The 24,901-nt window shown below is 39.9% G+C and overlaps 1 protein-coding gene and 1 non-coding gene across 3 annotated transcripts in view; one reads left to right on the forward strand and one right to left on the reverse strand.

Annotated features, from left to right (window-relative positions):
• The window catches only part of LOC115171165 (axin-1), a 41,133-nt gene extending 27,451 nt beyond the window's left edge, over positions 1-13,682 (reverse strand). The window contains exons 1-3 of one of the 2 annotated variants that reach the window (XM_029727723.1): positions 13,566-13,682; positions 13,161-13,389; positions 2,940-3,137 (exon numbers count right to left, since the gene is read on the reverse strand). The gene's annotated coding sequence lies outside the window, so the exon portion shown is untranslated. Of the gene's footprint in view, positions 1-2,939; positions 3,138-11,554; positions 11,575-13,160; positions 13,390-13,565 lie in introns of those variants that run through there. The other variant, XM_029727724.1, reaches the window with a different exon arrangement.
• Positions 13,683-17,804: 4,122 nt separating this feature from the next.
• Positions 17,805-17,876, forward strand: trnat-cgu (transfer RNA threonine (anticodon CGU)). Its single transcript has one exon. It is a non-coding gene; the product is annotated as a tRNA-Thr (tRNA).
• Positions 17,877-24,901: the final 7,025 nt, after the last annotated feature.

Here is a 24,901-nt window from a genome sequence, read left to right on the forward strand (position 1 = left end):
GCCTGGGATCGAGCCAGGATCTGTAGTGACACAGCTAGCACTGCGATGCAGTGTCTTAGACCGCTGTGCCACTCGGGATGCGCAGCATCAGTCTCCCCAAAAAGTATGTCCATTTCTTATTATCTTTATTTCTCCAACATGCCAATATTTAGAAGTCCACTTTTAGGGAATGTACACTCACCCCGAGGGGTACTATAGACACACACATTAAACGTTTCATTTATATTTTGTTTGTCCCTTCTGTGAGACATTAAAGTTGTGATTTTTCATGCAAATGTCATTTCCATCATGCTGCAATCAGCCATAAACAATGAGGACAAGTTGTAAACTACAGTGACATACATTTCTTTAAGTCAGAACTTTCTCTCTCCTCCTATAGAGAATTGCCTCTGTGAAGATTTCCTGATGAAGCCCTTGCAGTTGCATTCAAATGCACTATTATTCAACCGTTGTAGCCACAAGGGCACACAGCATGCCATAGGTCTCATATGACACAGAATGGCTGACTAGAGGAATTGTCTGTCAACAGAGTGACTTGGAGTGCAGTGCCCCTGCACTAATCACACCTCCTCTATGACACATGTACATGTACTCATTATGTAAGGGATAAGAGGCTATGCATTCTATGGAAACTAATGAACGACACACTGGCGGAGTGGAACTGACCTTCCACGGAGTTGCATTATTTTCCAGAGAACACAGAGAGCAACAAGTTGATTGTCCCTTTTATACCATGGCTGTAATTTAATACATTTGCCGCTAGACGTGTTAATTTGCTGCTAGAAATGTGTTTAACATCCACTGAAGTTTCTAGCATGTCTACTAGATGGTAACCAAACAGTCTTCCTAGTTTAGCTAACCAAACCGTCAGTCCTAGCTTTCGATTATGCATTCAAATTTCACCATAGGGAGATAATGCACACACTAGAATGCCCTTCAAGCCAATCAGAAACAAGTACAAACATCAAACATTGCCATGGTATAAGAATGTATTATCTGGAGTGTCTACATATGACTGCACAACAAGCAGTGTGAGGTGTGTGTATAACATTTCCAAGAAATATGTTCAGAAGAGATACAGAAACAGCAGCAGAGTGGTGTGCTAGTAATAGAATGCTCTATTTTCTCGGTGAAGAAAACCATTTGAAAGACCACACCTAACCATGGGCTATTCTATATGATGATGATGAAGAGAGGAGGACATGCAGCACTGCTCACAGACATACTGTATCTGCCTGACATCTTTGTCTCATTATAAATAAGAGCTCAAGTCTTAGGCTGCAGGCCCATGTGACTGAAGACATACAGTGAGGGAAAAAAGCATTTGATCCCCTGCTGATTTTGTACGTTTGCCCACTGACAAAGAAATGATCAGTCTATAATTTTAATGGTAGGTTTATTTGAACAGTGAGAGACAGAATAACAACAAAAAAATCCAGAAAAACTAATGTCAACAAAATGTTATAAATTGATTTGCATTTTAATGAGGGAATTGTTTCTGGCTCCCAGGTTTCTTTTATACAGGTAACGAGCTGAGATTAGGAGCACACTCTTAAAGGGAGTGCTCCTAATCTCAGCTTGTTACCTGTATAAAAGACACCTGTCCACAGAAGCAATCAATCGATCAGTTTCCAAACTCTCCACCATGGCCAAGACCAAAGAGCTCTCCAAGGATGTCAGGGACAAGATTGTAGACCTACACAAGGCTGGAATGGGCTACAAGACCATCGCCAAGCAGCTTGGTGAGAAGGTGACAACAGTTGGTGCGATTATTTGCAAATGGAAGAAACACCTAAGAACTATCAATCACCCTCGGCCTGGGGCTCCATGCAAGATCTCACCTCGTGGAGTTGCAATGATCATGAGAACGGTGAGGAATCAGCCCAGAACTACACGGGAGGATCTTGTCAATGATCTTAAGGTCTCATAGTCACCAAGAAAACAATTGGTAACACACTACGCCGTGAAGGACTGAAATCCTGCAGCGCCCGCAAGGTCCTCCTGCTCAAGAAAGCACATATACATGCCCGTCTGAAGTTTGCCAATGAACATCTGAATGATTCAGAGGACAACTGTGTTGTGGTCAGATGAGACCAAAATGGAGCTCTTTGGCATCAACTCAACTCGCCGTGTTTGGAGGAGGAGGAATGCTGCCTGTGACCCCAAGAACACCATCCCCACCGTCAAACATGGAGGTGGAAACATTATGCTTTGGGGGTGTTTTTCTGCTTAGGGGACAGGACAACTTCACCGCATCAAAGGGACGATGGACAGGTCCATGTACCGTCACATCTTGGGTGAGAACCTCCTTCCCTCAGCCAGGGCATTGAAAATGGGTCGTGGATGGGTATTCCAGCATGACAATGACCCAAAACACACGGCCAAGGCAACAAAGGAGTGGCTCAAGAAGAAGCACATTAAGGTCCTGGAGTGGTCTAGCCAGTCTCCAGACCTTAATCCCATAGAAAATCTGTGGAGGGAGCTGAAGGTTCGAGTTGCCAAACGTCAGCCTCGAAACCTTAATGACTTGGAGAAGATCTGCAAAGAGGAGTGGGACAAAGTCCCTCCTGAGATGTGTGCAAACCTGGTGGCCAACTACAAGAAACGTCTGACCTCTGTGATTGCCAACAAGGGTTTTGCCAGCAAGTACTAAGTCATGTTTTGCAGAGGGGTCAAATACTTATTTCCCTCATTAAAATGCAAATCATTTTATAACATTTTTGACATGCGTTTTTTAGGATTTTTTTGTTGTTATTCTGTCTCTCACTGTTCAAATAAACCTACCATTAGGAAATGACTGATCATTTCTTTGTCAGTGGGCAAACGTACAAAATCAGCAGGGGATCAAATACTTTTTTCCCTCACTGTAACATAATGAATAGGCTCGATATTGAAAAATGCCACAAGTTCTGAAATATATGTAAAGCAACATGCCTTACCTTTAGTAAAGTGTTACTCCATTGTTTAATGGATTTCTCTCCTCCAATTTGACACCCATTTGCTGAGGCTCCCATTGCAATCTCATTGGATAAATCAGGTGCCAGTAAAGACAACATCTCTCTCAATACTAGCAAAATGAAGGTGCCTGCCCATGGAGAATCTTGCCATACCAGGATGTATTTTTTATCCATTCGGTTCTGAAACAGAGAAACAAGAAAACATTTGGTTGCATTATCACCAAATATAAAATATTTTCAATTTGACAACAATGCTCTGAGGATGTGAAATGCTAATGAACATTTTACTTGTGCTTTTATTTTTCAAAGTTTTGACACCTCACTCAAATAGAAATTGAAGAAATGCATAAACATCAAATGAATTTATGCCATTATTTTGAGAATAAACCAGCATCTCAAAATATTATCTAAAACCTGCCAGAAACAGCACCTTGAAGGAGACGTACTGCTGTACCCCTTTTTAACTCAAGACTGTGTTTATTTCAATATTTCTCAGCTATGTAGCACTGTCATCCAGATAAGGGGCTATTTCAACATTACCATAACCTGGTGAATAATAGCACAAGGTCTGTAGCAGTGTTCCCCAATTGAGTGGAAACGGCAGAGCAGATCTCCCATCAGATGCCATCAGCAGCTGCACACACAGCCCTCTCCCTGGCCTTCCTGGGCCCTGGATTTGATCGCTGGGCCCCCCACGGCGAACAAACCCCAGGCCTCCGGGAGTTCAGGGAATACCAATTCAGCTCAACACCAGCTGACCAGCAAGAGAAAAAACTGAGAAGTTTGGGCGTAATGCTAAGCAAATGGATACGATTTACACAGATTGAGGAACTACCTTTGCAATTCTGGTCAGTCTTGCATAAAGTATTATATAAAGCCATTGAAGCTGCCTTCAAATAATCGTTAACCCTTACATGAATTTTATTTGGCTTGTGGCACGTCCATTTTACATTATATCGGTGTCTGCACATAACGTATGGACATCATGTTCCCCCCATAGAGCAAACTATTAGAATCATTTGACAGCTGTGTTCGGCAGTTTTCCTCTACTATGATGTGTAGGGATTGCGACTGGCAGCTGTAGATGCCAATCAGCTACCTGTTGATTGGCCTTGGGACTGATTGACAAATGACATGACAGGTGCAGGCTGCTAGTACCTGCCCCCCCTACAAGGCAGCTGACAAGCTAGTGAAGGGTGGGTGTGTTATTGACAGTAAGGGCTGTCTTCTGTCCTGCCCTCAAGGCAGAGCTGCCCTCAGAACAAGTTTGAATAAGGAAAACTCCACTGAGTGTGTAATCACAAGTGTAACCGGCATCAGTCTAACTTTTCTGACCAATGCCAATTCCTCAGCAGCAAAGGTACAGTGAAGGTCCAACAAACCATTGTGTTATATGAAATCACATTTGCTTTGCAGGTATGGCAAATCTTGTCACCTGCCTTACAAGGATTGGTTGGAATATACAGTTGATATGCAAGGGAAAGCACAGTGCAGTAACAAAAATAAATATGGGGTACACATGAAGTTTGGGATGGCAAGAGATTTTTACGTACCACCATTACCATATACTTAGGGAGTTTAACGGTCTCTCCTTGACCTTTAAAATCATGACACCATGTCACAGTCTATCTGTCTCAAGTGATATTAACTAGCTTTCAAGGGCATCCCTGACCATAAACCCAGCTAAGGAACAGAATGGTATGTGACACAGCACATGTCACGATGACAGCCTCGTAAAGGTGTAGGGCTCTATTTTCGGCTGCCGTTAACCCAGCACAATTCTCAAATACACAATATTGTGCAATTTCAACCTCTTAAAGCAGACACTCTGCTCTTTTCAAACCATTGCGCCAGGGTCGGAAATTGACCTGTCTTATATCAGCTCGCTTACGCTGAGGTGGGAGGGGTGGAAATATTTGAGGCGTGTCCTTAAAAACGTGCACTAAAGTGCCAATTTCAGGCAGCGCTGTGTGGATATTAAAGACAGACCAAAAGCTGGTCTTAGCAGTAGGGCAGCTGTCTATGGCATGGATTTAGCCTGCGGGGGCACTCAGTATCCTAATCAATAGAATAGCATATCACCAATGTTATATTAAAATGTCGCTTTTGGGAGCAGTTTTTGGATAATATTTATGTCCAGCTCCCTTAAAAAAACTTTAGACACATGCGATGCTCATTGAATGAAAGATGTCAGTAAGCCTATTTAGAAACATCAAGTAGTTATGTGTAGGAAGCCTATTTAGAAACATCAAGTTGTTATGTGTAGGAAGCCTATTTAGAAACATCAAGTTGTTATGTGTAGGAAGCCTATTTAGAAACATCAAGTAGTTAAGTCTGCTTGTTTCTCGTTTATCATTTAGTTGAAAAATGAATCTTCCACTGCTCTCTGCTGATGTCAAATCGCAGGAATTCTGATTGTTGTCCGTGGTGCTGCATCAGCTATTGTATTCATATTTGCATAGTCTGGTAACCTCGACCCTAGGTGGATACATTGTGGGAGGCAACCCACCCCTCTGCCTATAGGGAGACTAATATTTGACTGTTTGTTTGTTTGTTTACCTGTAAAATTATTCACATGGCAAAGTCACCATACAGGCCATATCACTGTGAAGATAGGCTAATCTTATTATAATATTTGGTAGGCAATGTCTATTGTTCGGATATGCAATGCAATTTGGGCTAAAGGCTACCGAAATTTGAATGCAACATTCCCATGTTGAAGGACATGACCTTTTTTAAAAGGCACATGAACATTTGTTATAACTAGGACTATTATAGTGTTACTACCCTATGTTATTTATACTCTATGCTATTTAATAAACTAGTAGCCCTATCTTTCACAGATAGGACGAACATCCATTTTCTCCCGCCAGAGTTTATGACAACAGAACACCAAACACCGTAAATACACAATTTAAAGCAACCACAAAAAACTTCTGAGCATTTTTCCATTGGCCAGTGAGGGTTCAAGCCCTCGTAACACCTACAACTTGCGCCCATAATTCCCGCTGTCAAAATAGCTAAAATATTTCGGACACACCCACAACTTGAGTGTGCTTAGATTTATGTTAGAGGTTAGTTTGTTAAAATAGATCCCATAGTGTACAATGATGTCATCCACTGCAGCGTATTATTATCTAACCAAATAAAACACATTCATTAACCAAGCACTTGCTCTCGCTTTCTTACTGACACCATGCCATCCAACTGTCTCCACTTGTAACTAATGAGGTCGCTTCCTTTCTAAGTATTCACATAACTTCACATAACAATATTACACATTATTCTCATAAGTATAATTGGAAAAATTTAGCCTTTTGGTGCTTGTAATATAATCACTTTGAGATCAACAAACAGTTAAATGGTCAAATATCGTATCATTGCATGTTGCAGAGCTAGAAAATAGCATGAGTAATGAGGTCAGGACATCAGATACAATGTTCAGGGTGGTAATCCCAACCCTATCATACCCTCTACGTTACACATTAACCTGACATCATTACATCATGGTGGTAGTTAGTTGCTAAAACAGGGACATATACAGTGGGGGGAAAAAAGTATTTGATCCCCTGCTGATTTTGTACGTTTGCCCACTTACAAAGAAATGATCAGTCTATAATTTTAATGGTAGATTTATATGAACAGTGATAGACAGAATAACAACAAAAAAATCCAGAAAAACGCATGTCAAAAATGTTATAAAATGATTTCCATTTTAATGAGGGAAATAAGTATTTGACCCCTCTGCAAAACATGACTTAGTACTTGGTGGCAAAACCCTTGTTGGCAATCACAGAGGTAAGACGTTTCTTGTAGTTGGCCACCAGGATTGCACACATCTCAGGAGGGATTTTGTCCCACTCCTCTTTGCAGATCTTCTCTAAGTCATTAAGGTTTCGAGGCTGACATTTGGCAACTCGAACCTTCAGCTCCCTCCACAGATTTTCTATGGGATTAAGGTCTGGAGACTGGCTAGTCCACTCCAGGACCTTAATGTGCTTCTTCTTGAGCTACTCCTTTGTTGCCTTGGCCGTGTGTTTTGGGTCATTGTCATGCTGGAATACCCATCCACGACTCATTTTCAATGCCCTGGCTGAGGGAAGGAGGTTCTCACCCAAGATTTGACAGTACATGGCCCGTCAAATGATGCGGTGAAGTTGTCCTGTCCCCTTAGCAGAAAAACACCCCCAAAGCATAATGTTTCCACCTCCATGTTTGACGGTGGAGATGGTGTTCTTGGGGTCATAGGCAGCATTCCTCCTCCTCCAAACACGGCGAGTTGAGTTGATGCCAAAGAGCTCCATTTTGGTCTCATCTGACCACAACACTTTCACCAGTTGTCCTCTGAATCATTCAGATGTTCACTGGCAAACTTCAGACGGGCATGTATATGTATTCTTGAGCAGGGGGACCTTGCAGGCGCTGCAGGATTTCAGTCCCTTACGGCGTAGTGTGTTACCAATTGTTTTCTTGGTGACAATGGTCCCAGCTGCCTTGAGATCATTGACAAGATCCCCCGTGTAGTTCTAGGCTGATTCCTCACCGTTCTCATGATCATTGCAACCCCACGAGGTGAGATCTTGCATGGAGCCCCAGGCCGAGAGATATTGACAGTTCTTTTGTTTCTTCCATTTGCAAATAATCGCACCAAATGTTGTCACCTTCGCACTAAGCTGCTTGGCGATGGTCTTGTAGCCCATTTCAGCCTTGTGTAGGTCTACAATCTTGTCCCTGACATCCTTGGAGAGTTCTTTGGTCTTGGCCATGGTGGAGAGTTTGGAATCTGATTGATTGATTGCTTCTGTGGATATGTGTCTTTTTTACAGGTAACAAGCTGCGGTTAGGAGCACTCCCTTTAAGAGTGTGCTCCTATTCTCAGCTCCTTAACTGTATAAAAGACACCTGGGAGCCAGAAATCTTTCTGATTGAGAGGGGGTCAAATACTTATTTCCCTCATTAAAATGCAAATCAATTTATAACATTTTTGACATGCGTTTTTCTGGATATTTTTGTTGTTATTCTGTCTCTCACTGTTCAAATAAACCTACCATTAAAATTATAGACTGATCCTTTCTTTATCAGTGGGAAAACATACAAAATCAGCAGGGGATCAAATACTTTTTTCCCCCACTGTACTGTACATAAGAAGGATTTCCTTTTGAATGCCTTTGTTAAACTATGTCTCAAATGTTGATGATTTTTCTGTACACGTGAAACCATACAAAGTGATGCAATACAGAGGAATATATCTTGGTTTCAGCTATGCTTTAATTTGTCTTCCTCTCTGAATTATCAGGAGACAAACCCTTGGGTACAATAATGCAATGTTTATATTATACCCATGGATGATTCCTTCAATTCATTGTAACGGTTCAAGTAATATGTATTATCTGTTGGTACACTATCCACATATTGTATGCATGCGGTGTGCAAAGTGCAAGGTTTACAAAGTTGCTGTGCATGCAAAATATCATACTGCTTTATTGCAAGAGAATATTCATGGACAATTAATCATCCTACTGCTTTACCGTCAACAAAGTACGTGTTATGAATTGAGTTATAATTTAACATGAGGCCTTTTAGCGGTAAAGTGGTAAAATCCAAGTAAAACTTGGGATTCAATCAGACCTGACATAGGATTGTATTGTTGTTTTTTTCTCCACCAAAGACTACAAGTCTTGTTTTGAAAATGGTAAACATTTACCTGCGTGTGTGTGGGGGGGGGGACTACCAAGTGTGGAAAAGCATGTTTATGCTACTGCAATGTGAGCTTGATTGAATTGAGCCCATAGTCAGATATTCACTGAACTGAGATCCATTGTGTTACAAGTGGATAGAATGAACAGGTACACGCAACGGAATACTCCATCTTTATTTGTGTCTCATAGACCAGAAGTCAAAATGTTCATATCTGAATTAACAGCAGCTTAAACATTTGCCACCTATAGGCTATTGCGCACTTGATTTCCTGTGCTGCAATTCACAGCTGCCGAAGATGATAAGGTAACCTAAACCAGGCCTCTAGGTGTCTTTCATGTTCTCCATTGTCTGTGACCCAGCCATCTGCTCACCTACAGCAGATGAAGATGCTTCTACAGGGATCCCTCTAGTGAGTTATATCACACAAGAATGGAGCCTGGGCCATGCCACGCAGGGGATTCATGCACTGTCTTAGACTGTGATGACATGAAATGAGCTTTCTGCATAGCAAGTGGTATTTCAATTTCATCTCCTCCTCCTCCTCCTCTCCTTAAGATTGCTTAGCTTCTCATTTTCCAGACACATTTCCTGTAAATCCAAAATAAATCTCAGGGCTCTCCCACAGGCCTGCCCATTTTATCTCATTTGCACATCTGAGAGCTGTGTTTGCTTAAAGACAGTAAAGTCTCATTGGTGAGAGGGAAAAAACGACCAATGTACAAGTTTGAAAGTGACTATGTTAAAGGTCACATCCCAGAATAACAGCTCATGAAATGTAATGAAGCAACAACGGGCATGCCTTTCTTTTGCAATTTCACTCCTTTTTGGGATAATTTACTGACTGCAGAGTTATTTCTCTAAACGACTTCAGTATGTGACACATTATTCATTGCTGTAGAAATGTGGATAGTATTGAGAATGGGAACTGTAGTTACATGATGCTTGCCAACCCAACATGCTATATACCACTTTGCCAAAAGTCCAGACACATAAAGTCCTATTTGTGTATGGCATTTACGACCCAGTTTAGGATACTGTGCATATGTACTTTACACTTACGCCTACTTACTTGATTCATTGCTTTTTATTTCAGAGTTTCTAACTTCCTTTGAGGACATGCTGGACAATCACTCCTACATCCTCATCAGCAGGAACGAAGACAAAAGACATTCCGATCTCTCAGCTGTATGTCACTAATTCATGTACCCATTCAAAATGCTCAAGATCTGTTCCAACTATTTCAGTGGCTGTGACTGAATAATATGCAGCTCAAGCTTTCAATAAACAGGCAATGACAGCCATAACGGCCGACTGAGATTGAGAGGGAACCGAATGAGACCTGCAGATGTTCCTTTGACTTCCTTTCACACTGCTCTGGAGAACCACTGTTGGCTATAGAGAGATCTTTCGAAATAGGCATTGACTCAATACTACTGTAAATATAGTAATTGCCACCCTTCTAGCTTCACTACGAACAGTTTTAAGATGCAGAGATGGATGGACGAAGCATACATACAATGCATACACCGTAATTTTTCTTAATAAACATGAATAAATCCTTAATTTCACATTTGTTACTTGATGTTATTAATTTGTTTGCATTATCATTGGACTGAATTAGGATAAACCAAGATAAATAATGGAGTTTTGAGGTTAAAATACAGACAATGAAAACCAATGACGAAGAATTAAAAAGCACATTCGTCAGAATGTTTTGTGTTTCCTCTCCTTCGTGACAGGATAAAAAATTATTGCAATCAACAACAAAAAATCTGCAATCATCTAATTGAATGATACAAGCTTCTTTCATAGAATAATCTTAACAACTTAATACATCCCCAGTTCTTCTTTTCATTTGCCTTTTGTTCCAGCTGCCAATGTGGATTTTCACTCTCTTGTAGGCCTTGCTTGAAATAGGCTTATCTCTGGTGAGGCCTCTTCACTTGACAACAGCCCATCTATACATTAAAACGAATACTCTATTTCTTTGTACACACAAGGCGGTATCATGTTTCAAAACCAGTAGTTTTCAAGTCACTCACAAAAAATTACGTTTGCATAAGAACAAAAGCAATAAAAAAGATGTATTTGTCTCAAGGTTCTCATTAAAAAACTATGAACAAGACTCAATGAAATTAAACACGGGACAAATGTTTTCAGCGGCTGAGGGTATTTTTCAGCTGCGGATACTTTGAACCACAGTGCAAGCTTTGGTCAAGCTTTGGTCAAGAATAATTAAGTTACTTGAATAGAAGGGACTTAAAAGAAAGAGTGTCTCTTTGGTGTATTGATATGCTGCTCTTTTTAGTGCTTGAACGTCTTAAAAGAGCAATACCCGAAAGACGGTCAGAAAATGTATTCTGGAGTCCTGCTGATGTTCTTTGTCATTGCTGAATATATCGTGACTAACAAACCCAAGAGTGGATTAGGCACAGAGGATTAAACGATTTGCCGTCTTGAGTTTATATTACTACTTATAGTTTCTACTCTTCGAAACATGCATATAATATAACTACATATTCAGGCTGCTTTTTGTTTGTTATGGAATGGAACCCTGAAGTGACATGCAGCGGTGGCCATGCAACCAATGGCGAAAGTCCTCTGATCATAGAAGATCTGTTGGGTTGGACAAATGCACATGAAATTAGGCATGAAAGCTTGTCATTATGCCCAGTATTTTGGGCTTGGGATGCACTTCAAGCAGTCAAAACAATTGATGTGCTCTGCCTTGGCAAACAAGGAGGCCCGTGACAGTAACAAGATCATCTGGAAAGAAAAAACGGAAACTGTTTCGAAATAACAAAGAAATGGAGCGATAAACAATGCAAATTCAGCCATCGCTCTCAAAGGTTCAAAGCTGTGCAGACAGCATAACTACCACCTCCATTTGAATTTACCTTGTTACGCGATGCTTGTTTTTGTTCTGCTGAAATGCAGACTGCTCCGATTGTCTTGCTATGGATCACGTCCTGCGCTACGCAGTCTGCGGTATGCAGAGCCGCCATCTTTAATCACAACTGAGTTCATCTGTCGATGGTTCTTTCCTTTCTCCCCTCTCTTACTCTGTTCTTGTCTCTCCGTCCCGGCCCCCTCTGCGATTGTTGTGGGGGTTCTTCTTTTCTGACTGACATCAAACCGCCATATCGACAGGCTCATGTGCCGCCCGGTAGGGGGGCAGCTCAAAACAAGCAGCTTTGGCCGCTCTCCTTTACCTCGCCGCACATTCACTGACCACATTTCTAGTTTTTCTCCCAAAAACAGCAATTCCAAACAAAAATTAATCTCAGCACTGAGGCCTTTGATGTGTGGAAGGCCGAATTCAAAGCTCCTCAATAGGGTCTATTGAATGCATCTTTCTGTCAGATGTTCCGAGTAATGAGATTTAGAGGACTTTGATTGATCTAGGCCAATTTGTTGTCACCCGTACAGTCTCAGTCACAAATTCTACGGATAACTAAGGTATTAGAGACACAAACGCTTAATCCAACCAATCCGACTTTGTTGTTCTTCCGTTCTTCCGATGTACGAAAATCGCAAAAAACACATCGTAAGTAAACAAGGGCTCAGCTGGAGTTCTATGATCGCGCCATTTGAAACCAAAACAATTCTGAGAGGCCTTTGACTACATTCTTTTTGCTTTCATCCCGACAATGCTCTTCATCCATTCTGACACCCCACTCACATGACTCTTTTCCCTTTTTATGGTCGGAGACTCGATTTTAAGGATAATCTTGTTTACTGTCACAGTTTTTTTTGTTCCGTAAAGTACTTTTTTCGTACAATAACCAGTGAAGTCTCAAAATGGTCGATGCTCTCACCTGGCTCTCCTGATGAGTGTGTCGTCGGTTCTGATTTCTCTGGTCCGCCATGACTGGGCGCAGTCGCCTGCTTGCCACTCTAGACTACTTTCTTATACTCATGAACCTGTTTCTGTTTCTTACTAGTGGATTGCTGAAAGATGTGCATCTTTACTTTATGTTGCAGCTTCTTCACTGCAACCCCATTGGAGGATGCGAGGACCAGATGATAGTCTGCAGAATCCTATTGTAACTATAGCAACAGACCCCGCAGGCATGAGTGATTTTTCTCCTAATTGCTGGGTAAACATTAGAAATAGCCCACTTACTATTAGCAGATATGATCACAGTTTGTGATGAGACTTAGGGGTGACAATTACAAAAATGAAAGTGGCTTTGAACAAACAAAGCTGAACGGAGTCCTCTTCCGCAATCCAGTCTGGTTTAATCCAGTCTGATTAAAAAATAAACTCTCTAGCCATGGAGAGTGGTGGAAATAGCTGTGCTTTGTTATAAAACCTGAAGTTTGGTTATTTTTAGATCAAAGCTAGCATGTGTTTAATGGATAGTGAAGATTACGAAATGCCACAAAACCCACAACAGCCACTGAGAAGAGGTATAAGCAGATGAGAGTAGTGAAAAGAACATTGGGGAAAAGGGCGAGAGATGATATTGCCTTTGTTGTATAGCGTTATCAGCTGCTTACCTTTCATATGAATTTCACACTTGCTTGTCTTGTAGCAGCCAGGGTCAGATTCAACAAACCCTTCCCACAATGACCGATTTTCCATTCACACTACCCCAACGAACATCCATGGTGTCGCCTGCCACTTGCATTTGCCTTGATTGCGCCACACTAAAACAAATTTTACTTTCAGATTTTCGCTTGATTTCAGTGGTTCTCTTTTCGCTCCTTTGGGCACATTGGCCAGCATCTGTAATAGAAACAAGAGAAGCTACAAAACTCAAAGACATGTAACTCTTAAAAAGAAGAGAGCACCACAGGACAAACAGCTGGCCAGTGGTATCAAGGAGAGCCAGGATTAATGTTCGGGAGGGGTGAGATGTTGGAGCAGTCAAATCCTGGCTTGGGGAGAAAGATTTTATTTACCTCGCTCTTCATCGAAGATGAGTTGTAAGTTGTCATGGACACAAGGATTTATTTTGTCTTATTTGTTTCTTATCCTGCAGATTCTCTCTAACACTCCCCCAGCGGAACGTAGACCTACAGAGAGGAAATATTCACGGAGAGGAGATTTGATTGAAAGTTTTGCCTGACATTTTTTGTATTTTTACCTGAACAGATGGATTAGAGAAGAAACAAAATCTAGAGCTGAAGTACAATCTACAAATCTTTCATTTGGTGGAAGTGACTATTATAGTACTGTAGATGTACATTTTACAAAATAATCTGTGTGTGCATGGGTGTGTTAAGAACATATTGTCCTCTCTATATTGTGTTTAATTTTGTTCGTATTGCCACCTCCCAGCATTCTCTGCACATTCTCTGACTATGACGTCCTCACTACATCAGAGAGACTCGTCAAACAGATCCACTACTACAAAAATACAAAGCAAACATTACCACGCCATGTACACAAATGAAGACATCTACATTGTATGACCACAGAGACAAACACTCAAAGACCTCAGTTTGGACAAAATAAACTATAAGTGCTAAGACTTCTGGCCACACAAGTGTTTTAATTGTACTCTGTGCGTCTATCAGGTAATATTCCATAGTGGTGGATTTCTCATTTGAAACCAACTGTGTTTTCATGGACACACTCACTCCCATATTTCCCCTCATGAATGGAAAAACAAGCCCTGCTTATCAAAGAGCAGTTTGGCCAGTGTGTCTATAACAAGGAGCAATGCATTATTAAAAAGATAGCTACATTAAATAGTTGTCTTATTCTCAGAGGGAGAAAATGAGTTGCTTGGTGTTTCATCACATGAATAAAAATGCCTCATAATGATGTAATTTCAGGCTAAGAAATATCTCTCAGGGTTTACAACTGAATTGATTTACGATTCTGTTTACAGATTTATGGACCTGTTCTGAGCACAAAATCAATGCTGTATGACATTACAAACTCCATACTATTTTAGTTTCAGGGATACAATTTCTTGTCATAAATATTCAAACACGGGAGCAGGCATCATTGTTTCAGTCTCATTTCAAATGTTCCCCTACATTTTCCATGCCTCAGATACCTGTTCTTTACTATAAAGCCTAGATGTTCTGCGGCCTTTGTTCTTCATCCATAATGGGCAGTAAAGCCTAGTTAAAGTCACTGAACAAAATCCTATCAACAGAAGTGCAATGGACAATGGATATGGCTGGTAATGACTGCTAGAAGGATGAATGTCCTCCTGTGTGGATCAGGATGTCCAAGGCCAGAGCCTCATTTTCTGTACCAACTGAGCTCTGGACAGAACCTTGAAATCTGGCTACTGGAGAGTGTGATATATTCTGGATGTTATAGGCAGGTGTATGTGCTTGGCATTTATAATACGGGCCTGGCAGAGCAGAAAAGTAAGAATAACCTAACTTGTGTGTTGCTGTGTTTGTTGATTCTAGCCACTGGGCACACACTGGTTGAATCAATGTTGTTTCTGTGTCATTTCAATGAAATTACGTTGAACCAACGTGGAATAGACGTTGACTGAGGGTCCTGTGTGGCTCAGTTGGTAGTGCATGGCACTTGTAACGCCAGGGTCGTGGGTTTGATTCCCATAGGGGACCAGTACAAAAATGTGTGTGGTCGCTCAAGGATCATCATTTAGGCCTCATAGAAATGCTTTGGGTTGTGGTTGATGATTATTGTAATCCACAAATTCCATAACTTTCCCGCTTCACTGTATACCATGTATTTATGGATTTCACAATTCCTGTGAACCAAGAAATAATCTCCTACTATTGGTGTTGTTTTCACCTCATTTCACTAACTGGGCAGCCCTGCACCTATCAGCATCCCCAGACTACAGAACATGGAACCCTGAGATAAACCGCGCACAATGAAATTCCACCGATGATCAGCAGGGGACAAAGTAGCAGCCAGCAGCTGCAGTCACTTTTAATCTCAACCTACAATTCAGTCACAAACAAAACAATGAGCACGGAAACAAACAATAGACACCCTCCACAACTAATCTTGACTGACACATTCTGCATATCATAGACACTATGGTAGGAGCAGAGCTCATTCAAACCATTTGTGTCCTGAACACTGCATCATGACATATTGCATTTCCATTGTCCTTCTCAAATCACTCTGCTTATGTTGCTTCCGAAACAATTACAACTATTTGGGACTTCATTAGCTGTGGTGGAAGTTATATTTATATTGGCCATGCCTGTGCCGTGATGTAGCAAGCAAAGACAAACTAAACACAACTCGTCTTTTTCATTGTGTGCTTTTAGATTTCATTTTTTGTTTTAAATATGGCACAGTATAGTTGCTTGCTATACTTACTAAGCATAAAAGGTAACACTAGTGTAATAAAGACATTGTTAGCACCAGAAAACCTCAAGAATAGTTGAACATAAAACAGAGCAAGCTTTTGTTCCTCTCTAGGTACTGATGATTAGGGATAAGCAGGTCAAGGTTTCATCCACAACATCTGTTGGTTTTCAACACTGACTCATTCCCAATGGTAATGAGTCTTATTCATTTTGGAAAGCCTTTGAAACAACCCCTAGGATATCTGATCAAATGAAAGCCCTAAGGCAAGCATTTCTCTCTGAGGTTTTGGGGAAGAAGAAGATAGTGAGAGCTCCACCAGCCTCATGCATATTATATCACTAAATGTAGAGGCAACACAAATGTACTGACTATCCATATCAATACCGTAGAGCAGTTGAACTCATTTCCTTTTCTGGGGTGCATTTTCCCAGGAGACTCAGAAATAACACATAAATATATCTGCAGTATTCTAAAATACAGATTTGTATTTCTATAACGATATACCCTCAGCAACAATGTAACATTTCCCCCCTAGAAAAGGCAATTCAATTTGAATGTTAGTCTGTCTGTTCCCAGTGTTCTGCAATTAACAGTCTGAAAATAAGGATACATCTCAAGCTTACATTTCCTGTCTCATGACTCTCCTTCTCCTCTCTCCTCTCCCCATCACTAGCAGTCTGTCTCCTTTCGCTCTCTCTCTCTTTGCTCTCTCTCTCTCTCTCTCTCTCTCTCTCTCTCCCAAAGGTGTTTGTTTATTCCTCCCTCCAGGCTGTAGGACTGAAGCCCACTCCCACTGTCAAAGAACCCACCGACAGAGAAGATTAAAGGACCCAGTAAAACAACTGGTGGAACTCAGCTGACCAAACCATCTGTGCTTCTAAGAACACATCAGCAACAGCACAGAACACACACTGCCGTTTAACAAAACATTTTTTTTACAGATTATATTGCATTTATGCTTAGGCGTCTTGTCGTTTCTGCATTCCTGTTTAGGCCTCAATAAGTATTTTGAACACGGTTTGGATGGATGAAAATTACAGACGTGTTAACGTTGGGCCAGCAACCCGGAAAGTCGCTGGTTTGAATACCTCAGCCGACGAGGTGAAACATCTGTCAATGTGCCCTTGAACAAGGCATTCAAGGGTGCCGTAATACTATGGCTGAACTTGTAAAACAACATATTTCACTGCACCTAAAAAATATATAAATGTTTGGCCAATCGCAATTACATTAATTTTACATTACTTGCTGGGTCATTCTTAAAATGTTGTGACAAATGTGTCCCATGTCTGCAACAATGAAAACCTGATTGAATATCACATTTTTGAAGGGTAATTTAAATGTAAAAAGCTGTTTGAATAATAATTTTTAATTGAACTGTTTATTGCATAAATTGTGTGCGTGCGTGCGTGCTTGTGTGTGTATGAGCGTGTGTGTACTAGCTAGCCTTGTGAAGTATTGAAAGACATTGCAGTGTAATAGCCTCCCCTTGTGGTTCATGTAAATCATTTTATTTTCCTCGTTCTTTATTTTTACTCACACCAAATGTCACTTCCAAAGTTACAGTTAATTTAAATAGGCCTATGCTAAAATACATTATATTTGACATGCATTGGTAGGGGCCCTACTAGCTACTCCCTTTCAACTGAAATTGTGTTACTTGTCTTAAACAAAACATTACCTATTTCCAATTTAAATAGTTTGAGTGTAGAACATACAAAAAAATACATGCACACGGCATAAACCATGAAAAAATGATTTCTAAATGAAACATTTTCAGGGGAATTGAACTGCATAGGACGGCCACGAGATCGCTGTGTAACATATACTACTTCGTCTACATGAGATATGGAAAACCCTTTCATGCGCTAACCAGCGCAGGCGCGGTGGCCAAGTGGTAAGGCGTCGGTCTCGTAAACCGAAGATCGCGGGTTCGAACCCCGTCCGTGCCTTTTAGGAGATTATCAATAGCATTTCTGCTAAATCAAAAATCTATGTACCATTACCATACTCGAAAAAGAATTTATAATGGACAGCGTGATTAGCCACAACAACAGTCAAATTTGTGTTGATTTTCACTTCGACTGCAAACATGACGTTTGAAACATTGTGTGGGACTACTTTACCATCAATAGGGGGCAGCAAACACTAATGTTTTTAATGCGTCCATACAATCTTTCCTTTACAATGTTTACATAACATTTTAGCTAGAGTGAAACGTGACATATAGGCAGCAACTGCCTAAATTAGTGTGCTAAATTGCGCAATAAATTCAAATTTTAAAAGAGACATGGGGACTTTTGTAAGAATTTTACATTAAAACAACCCAATGTTTTGTTTTTGTTACATCCCATTTCATCTGCATATTCAAACCCTTTCATCATTAGCCTTATTGTGAAAATCTTTTGGCGCGCGCGGAGCCCCGTTCTGGGCACCATAAACGCACAAAACAGTGTGACTCTCCATAGATTTCGAGGAATGCATTTCCCAATTTCAATATTTGTATAATACTTTTAGGAAAATAAAACTCATAATTCCATTTACACTAGGCCTAGCATATGCCAAACTTTCCCCCACAATTGCTGCAGAAAACAACGCAGGACAACGCCATCTCTGACTCTGATACGACCCCCCCCCCCCCTAGAATGTTTTTCTGAATTCCAACAGCCTATAATTAACAACAAGAACAAATATATTTGGATAAATGCCATATTGCCGTTGTCTGTTTTTGAGACTGCATCACCCCCTTCACGGCCTCTCTTACCTCGTGGCGTGACCATGAAGCAATGTTTGAGGCGCTGGTATCGAGATTTTATTTAATGCTTTGAGTCAAGTCCGCCAGACACTGCTGAGCTCACCACTAGGAGCACGGATACTTAAAGAAACAACAACAGATAAAATCAGACAGTCGTTCCTTCCTATCCTGCTGACTGGTCTGATATTATCATGGTAAGTTTAAAGCGATGTTATATCCATGACACACGGAAGATGTTTTGCTTGAGAGGTCGGAGCGGCTGTCATGTCGTCTGTCTACCAGGGCTGGGAGGGCCAGCAGGTGTGAGGGGAATTCTTATTGCTGTCACTCCGATTATCTAATAATTATAGGACTTTGTTATTGATCCTTTTGAATAGCACAATGAACGCTAAACTTGTCTGTGAATGTTTAGATAATGCTATTTGTTTTGATATTAGGTTTGCATGATTAGTTGTCGTATTAAATGGGCTGTTCTTTTCAAGGGGTGGTCTCAGAGTAGCAGACAGATTGTGTCTGGGAGTACCTGAACTCTCTATGGACCACCAGACACTGTCTGGGACTCAACTAACGCCCAGTGAATTCACGAAATGCACACAAGAGCTGTATATCAAAACATGTTGTTTTACATTCTATACAGAGGGGTATATTGCAGCAATATGATATTAACGTGCACGTCATAATCCATTTATTGTACAGGAAATGTCAGCTTGATGCTAATCAAGTGTGTAGTTTATGAAAGGACATGTTCAAGGATTGCACAGTGATTCAAATCATGAGGATTGCATAATCAGTAATCACATCATTTGTATAAAATAAGCAGGCTACTGTAAAGCCATTGTTCATATGAAATCAGCCTTATTGTAGATCATGTAGGATGTAGCTAGATTAACTAATTATTATAGCAGGCTGACATGGACACATTCTCAATAACAGTGAGTGGAAGTGTGTCATCTGTTTTATAGCCAGACAAAACCCCTACCTAGACCATAACCCAATGCCAGTTATGAAATAGCCTACACACAAACTGCACTCTTTGAAAATGAGTTGAGGACAAAAGCTGAGGATGATGTAATATTGTATCCATAAGTAATTGTAATGTGTATGAGAATGTCAGGTGGCCTTAGTGTGATCTCAGTCACGGGATCTTGGGGGCGAGATGAGTTTGATCAGAATCCAACTGGCCCGCAAAGTCCCGCTTCTGGGACTCACCCTCTCATCTTAAAACCAATTAGCCCAACTTTATGTTTGTTTGTATGATATTGTGATTATGTTGGGACAGAATAAATAGTAAAAATAGTGGCAGGCGGTGGTGCCCAGTGAAGTTGAAATGTAACGCCGCAGGGAGAATGAGGGGCTTTTGGGGGCACTTGTGTTTCAGTTTCACCATCATAATGCCCCTAAAAATCCTTATTGCTCTTGCACTGATCTCCTATCATTGTGTTTATGGGGGTGTAGAAAATACATATCAGATTAAACAAAAATTCATATGCGATTAAACTAAAATATATATCAGATTAAACTAAACTACATATCAGATTAAACTAAAATATATATCAGATTAAACTAAACTACATATCAGATTAAACTAAAATATATATCAGATTAAACTAAACTACATATCAGATTAAACTAAAATATATATCAGATTAAACTAACCCAACTCTTTTCCCTCTATACATTCCACAGTACCCTTGGATTAATGTCCTAACTAGCTTTATTGTCTTGGAACCCATTACATGGGCTGATGATGATGGTGCTGATGATTATGTTGATGATGATGATAATGTAATCATCATTTTTTATGTTTAGTTTTAGGTCACCATATTTTTGATGATGATGATGTTGAATTGATGTTTTTGATAATGTACTTACCTTCTATGTAGGCCTTACTTTGTACTATTGCTGGTGCTAATGTTGAACATTAATATTGATATATTTATATTGATGGCTGCCAACCCATGACTAATGCACTAGCATTGTATGTACTTCCTTTACATTCAGTATCTTTGTGATTCATATGTGTTTTTTATGTTTCTACGTTGTATGTGCTCCTTGCTGCAAAACCAATTGCCCTATGTAACAAATTATTGTTGAAACATGAACTAACGTAGACCACAGAGTTGCAAAGAAAAAGCCATATCTCAGACTGGCCAATAAAAATTAAATATTAAGATGGGTAAAAGAACACAGACACTGGACAGAGAAACTCTGCCTAGAAGGCCAGCATCCCGGAGTCGCCTCTTCACTGTTGACATTGAGACTGGTGTTTTGCGGGTACTATTTAATGAAGCTGCCAGTTGAGGACTTGTGAGGCGTCTGTTTCTCAAACTAGACACTCTAATGTACTTGTCCCCTTGCTCAGTTGTGCACCGGGGCCTCCTACTCCTCTTTCTATTCTGCTTAGAGCCTGTTTGTGCTGTTCTGTGAAGGAAGTAGTACATCGCGTTGTACAAGATCTTCAGTTTCTTGGCAATTTTTCGCATGGAATAGACTTCATTTCTCAGAACAAGAATAGACTGACGAGTTTCAGAAGAAAGTTCTTTGTTTCTGGCCATTTTCAGCCTGTAATCGAACCCACAAACGCTGATGCTCCAGATGCTCAACTAGTCTAAATAAAGCCAGTTTTATTGCTTCTTTAATCAGAACAACAGTTTTCAGCTGTGCTAACATAATTGCAAAAAGGTTTTCTAATGATCAATTAGCCTTTTAAAATGATCAACTTAGATTAGCTAACACAACGTGCCATTGGAACACAGGAGTGATCGTTGCTGATAATGGGCCTCTGTTCGTCTATGTAGATATTCTATTAAAAAGCAGCCGTTTCCAGCTACAATAGTCATTTACAACATTGACAATGTCTACACTGTATTTCTGATCAATTTGATGTTATTTTAATGGACAAAAAATGTGCTTTTCTTTCAAAAACAAGGACATTTCTGAGTGGCCCCAAACTTTTGAACGGGAGTGTACATCTCTGTCAAATTGTTAATTTCATGCCTAAGGATAAAGAAAAGGTTATACCTGTATTTTGTTTATTTGTCATATATGCAATTAGGTCCACAGTGTAATGTTTATAAATAGTATTACATGTACTGTAGGTAGGAGAAAAATTATAATTTTGTAGATTGTTATCTCACTTCTAATGATGAATAAATAAGGATTGCATTGCATAAATCATAATTCAGTATGGTTATTGGCTTTATATCAATTGTGAGAGGTTTGCATCAATTACAACATGTAAGGAGGCGTTCAAATTCCTCAAAATATTAACGCAGGGGAGTTTTGACTTCTTAGCATTTCCCTTTAAAGAAAGGAGCCATGTCTTCTTTCAAAGCCCAGATTGTTCCATCCTAGTCCTGAGGCAAAGGCAGAACACACTCGTTCAGTGCTCAGAGCATGTGACACAAACACAAGCCACTGCTCAATATTTGTTTGTGTTAACATTACCAATGTATCTCCTTGGCTTGAACAATCCCTTTGGTAGGGAGTTCACATAATGTCATGCCTACAATTTGTGCTTCTCACAGATGGCCTTGAGTGCACAATTAAGTTGTTTGGCACAAAGGTCTGCTCACAGACCCTGTGTGTGTATCACTTTCCTGTTAAATTCCAGATGACTGGGATCACTGAATTACTAAATATTGTGCTAATTCTACTTTTTAAAAATGAACTACTTGCATCAGCTTTTTGAGTATTTCCAACATGAGATATTACTATGTATAATATACAATTCCAAAACAGTTAGATCTACTTCATCTTTTTGATCAGTTACTTTCAGTGATCATGTCAAATATTTTTTTTATGTCTTTGATTATTTGCCATTTTAACCCATTGCTGAACACAGTGCGCATTCCACTAGCAGTCAGTGGAGGTAGAACTGCAGGGATTGTAAGATGCTGCATGTGTCTCTAGCATTAAGGGTTGTGTAACCTTGTTGAATGGTGGGAATGGGTGGTCTCATCATTGGACGTCAATTTGCCTGATGGTTTTCATATCAGTTCATCATGATCCATTATACCTCATAGCACAACAAGCTGCTTAATACTGATACAGAAACATGCATATAAAGTTGTGTAAAAGTATCATAAAGTCAAACAATTTAGAATTACCCACAATCCTCTAAAAACGAGGCCACATGGCAAGTTGTTGCGAAAAAATATTATTATTAAGCTGAAAGTAAATATTATGAAAATGTAGTAAATTATACACTTTATATTAAATTGACATGTCATGCTTTTGACATGTCATGCTTTTTGAACACATACAAATGAAGTAAGGTATTACAAATATTGAAGTAAAACCTGAAATTTGTATGTGAAAATCATATATTTTTGGGGATAATATTTACTAAGCCCCTGAATAATTTTGTCCAGTGTAGTGCAGACACAGCAGCTGTGGATTCATGATCAACTAATTGAAATACCAAACCGATGGTTTAGTTCTATTACCAAAATGTTTTGTAAATTAGATGAGGGAGAACAGATGAATTGCTAAGTAAAGCCCCGCCTTATCTCAGCTCACTGGTCACCATAGCAACACCCACCCGTAGCACGTGCTCCAGTAGGTATATTTCACTCGTCATCCCCAAAGCCAACACTTACTTTGGCCGCCTTTCCTTCCAGTTCTCTGCTGCCAATGACTGAAAAAAAATAGAAAAAATCACTGAAGCTGGAGTCTTATATCTCCCTCTCTAACTTTAAGCATCAGCTGTCAGAGCAGCTTATCGATCACTGTACCTGTACACAGGCAATCTGTAAATAGCACACCCAACTACCTCGTCCCCATATTGTTATTTATCCTCTTGCTCTTTTGCACCCCAGTATCTTTACTTGCACATCATCATCTGCACATCTATCACTCCAGTGTTAATGCTAAATTGTAATTATTTCGCCTCTATGGCCTATTTATTGCCTTACCTCCCTACTCTTCCACATTTGCACACACTGTACATAGATTTTTCTATTGTGTTATTGACTGTACGTTTGTTTATGTGTAACTCTGTGTTGTTGTTTTTGTCACACTGCTTTGCTTTATCTTGGCCAGGTTGCAGTTGTAAATGAGAACTTGTTCTCAACTGGCCTACCTGGTTAAATAAAGGTGAAATATATATTTTTTTTAAAGACCAATGGAATTTTGATTAAAAGGAACACTTTCAGTAGGCCATTTGCAATTCTGCTCATCTTCATGAAATATGCTGCACAGCAAGCGGGCGAAGACATAAAACAGGTGGTCAATGGTCATTCATACCCATCATGCTCTCTGTATGTCCACAAGCCTGTAGCTACTGCTATCATGAGAGCACTTCCTTCTATGTGGGATATACTGTGAGTGAGCAGAATGGATATTTAGCTCTCTTCACCTTTACCTTGTAACTGATGACGGAATCAGAATGATTTTGACAGAATGGGTCATGAAACAAAAGTATTTGGGATTTCATTGTTGTATTTGCATTCATAGTAGAATATCAGTGGAGAACCTTCTATAACTAAGCCCATCTAAATAAACTCTAAAAATATCAGTAAATAAACACATCTATATCATTGTAAACATATCCTAGCCATGGACATATGGAATCAAAACTGTAATAATTTGCATTGTGAGATGTGACTGTGAAGTCGTAAACACCTTCCCTTGCTGTGAAGGCGCAGTGTGTGAAGAATATGGTCAGACTGTGTTGAATCACAGCATTTGCTGGCTTTACAGACAGGTTTGTCTTTGCTTATCGTGAGGTTACAGCTGGGGAAGTCATTATTGACACCCTATACCTTCAACGGAACGTTCCATTATAAATGACATGACAGAAAGGATCTGTGCCTTTATTCATTTAAAATAAAACATCACAGCGAATGCCTATGGTAATAATATTGAAATGTGAATATTGCAATATGAGTATTTAAAATATTCAACTGTGATTGACAAGACGAGAAAACAACAGATAAACTATTAATAGGCTGATTAATAATGATAATAGAAACTCTGATTGTTGGTATAATTTCTGCATCATGTGGTGCCTGGTGCCTCAGGAAGTAGATGATGAAGTGAATGACTGTCATAGTTGAGATATCTTTAAAAGGGACTGCAAGATATTCATCTGAGACATTTGATGTTCAATATAATGAGATAATAGCATAAGCTTGTTTGACTTTTTTCCAATGGATGTAATACTTTGAGTAATCTCTATCAAATGATCCCTCAAATCCTAACGATGTAGAATGTTTTCTG

This window comes from Salmo trutta, chromosome 32 (genome assembly GCF_901001165.1).
Source record: "Salmo trutta chromosome 32, fSalTru1.1, whole genome shotgun sequence".
Classification (NCBI taxonomy): Eukaryota; Metazoa; Chordata; class Actinopteri; order Salmoniformes; family Salmonidae; genus Salmo; species Salmo trutta.